Genomic DNA, 2698 nt, shown 5'->3' on the forward strand with positions numbered 1-2698 from the left:
TTTGAAATCTTCTGTTCAGTTCTTTTACTTCATCATTTCTTCCATTAGCTTTAGCTGCTCTACTTTCAAGAGTGAGTTTCAGAGTCTCTTCTGACATCCATTTTGGTCTTTCTTTCCTGTCTTTTTAATGACCTTTTGCTTTCTTCATGTATGTTGTCCTTGATGTCATCCCACAACTCATCTGGTGTTCGATCATTAGTGTTCAATGCGTCAAATCTATTCTCGAGATAGTTTCTAAATTCAGGTGAGATATAATCAAGGTTTACTTTGGCTTTCCAGGACTTTGTTTTAATTTTCTTCAGCTTCAACTTGAACTTGCATATGAGCAATTGATGGCCTGTTCTGCAGTTGGCCCCCTGGCCTTGTTCTGTTGAGCTTTTCCATCATCTCTTTTCCCAGATGTAATCAATTTAATTCTTGTGTTTTCCGTCCAGTGAGGTCCACATGTATAGTTGCCATTTATGTTGCTGAAAAAAGGTTTTACAACGAAGAAGTCGTAGTCTTGCAAAATTCTATTATGCAGTCCCCGTCATTGCTTCTGTCACCAAGGCCATATTTTCCAACTACAGATCCTTCTTTGTTTCCAACTTTTGCATTACAATCACCAGTAATTATCAATGCATCTTGATTGCACATTGGATCAATTTCAGACTACAGAAGTTGGTAAAAATCTTCCATTTCCTCGTCTTTGGCATTAATGATTGGTTTGTAAATTTGAGTAATAGTCATATTAACTGATCTTCCTTGTAGGTGTATGTATATTATCTTGTCACTGACAGTGTTGTACTTAAGGATAAATCTTGAAATGTTTTTTTTGATGATGAACGTGACGCCATTCCTCTTCAATTTGTCATTCCTGACATAGTAGGCTATATGATCGTCTGATTCAGAATGGCCAATACCAGTCCATTTCAGCCCATCAATGCCTAGGATATTGATTTTTATGCATTCCATTTCATTTTTGATGACTTCCAATTTTCCTAGATTCATACTTGTACGTTCCATGTTCTAATCATTAATAGATGTTTGCAGCTCTTTCTTCGCATTTTGAGTTGTGCCACATCAGCAAATGAAGGTCCCGAAAGCTTGACTCCATCTACGTCATTAAGATCTACTCTACTTTGAGGAGGCAGCTCTTCCCCAGTCATATTTTAGGTGTCTTTTAATCTGAGGGGCTCATCTTCCAGCACTGTATCAGACAATGTTCTGGCCAATTTTTTCAGAAGTAGACCACAAGGTCCTTTTTCCTGGTCTGTCTTAGCTTGGAAGTGCTGCTAAAACCTGTCCACCATGGGTGACCCTGCTGGTATTTGAAATACCAGCGACATAGCTTCCAGGATCACAGAAACATGCAAGCCACCACAGTACCATAAACTGACAGACACATTGTGGAAATCAAGTAGAGATGGGTAGATATGGGTGGATACTTGAATACAAGAAATTATAACATCAGGATTAGGAAGACTCACTAAAACTATAGGTACAGAGATATTTTGGATGCAGAGTTAGTATCAAAATTACCATAGTTAATGTACAACAATAAAAATGATAGTTTCATTTGCAGCATGGACAGGAATTCACACCTGTGAGTTCTGTGGAGTGTGTTTTACATAAAATTTATCAGAGTTTATTATCTCCATTTGCAAAATAGGAAAAAATCAAAGAGCTTAAGTGTCTTATCAAAGGTCACATAATATGCCAGTTTTGTTGACTGCTATTGGGTCCAAAGTAGAGGACTCCTGAACCCATTTTCTGTCTATCACACCACTCCCTATGGACAAATATCACGTTATGGGTGTAAGGGATTGGTCCACTCACGGGTTTTGAGAGAGACTTGGTTTAAGGACCAGGTGTGTTTGGCTCAAAAATTTTCCAGCAAGTCAGTTACTTTCGTTCAGTCCAAATCATGGGAAAACCAGAGCTATGCATATGAAAGGAAGAAGTTGTTCAGTTTCCTCTGTGGTGATAGGTGTGTAAAGGGAGCTGAAGAGTGGTGCTGAGGCTTGACATGCCACGTCTAGTGCATGGGTCAGTGCCACTGGGCCCCTGGTTTCTGTCTACAGAGATAAGCAATATCTAAGAAAAGAAAATAAGCACAGCGTGTCTTAGTGAGTGCTGGAAGAGATATGAACGGAAAGCAGAGATACGATAGCGTTACCTGGAATTGCTTGTCAGAACACCCCAGAAACAAGCGCCTGGCCACTTGGGGTCAACATGGGCAGCTGAGCTTTTCCACATCCTCACCTTATATGTGGCTTTTTGAGCACATGGTTTCAGCTTGGATGTAGAGTTAAGGCAAGGATTTTGGAGGGTAGTTAAATTTCAATGTAATTTCATTTGTTGTTGTTGTTGTTAGTTGCCGTGGAGTCAACTCCGCATCGTGGCAACCTTATGTGTGCAGAGGAGAACTGCTCCGTAGGGTTTTCAAGGCTGTAACCTTTCGGAAATATATCACCAGGCCTGTCTTCCAAGGTGCCTCTGGGTAGGTTCAAATCACAAACATTTCGACTAGTAGTTGAGTGCTTACCCAACTGTGTCACCCAGGGACTCCAACTTCCCTTACCCTATAATATATAGGTCAATATATCTAGCATAAGGAGCCTTGGAGGCACAATGGTTAACTGCTCAGCTGCTAACCATAAGGTCAATAGTTTGAATCCACCAGCCCCTCTGTGAGAGAAAAGACCTGGCGATTTGC

Source organism: Trichechus manatus, unplaced genomic scaffold (genome assembly GCF_000243295.1).
Source record: "Trichechus manatus latirostris isolate Lorelei unplaced genomic scaffold, TriManLat1.0 scaffold00087, whole genome shotgun sequence".
Taxonomy (NCBI): Eukaryota; Metazoa; Chordata; class Mammalia; order Sirenia; family Trichechidae; genus Trichechus; species Trichechus manatus.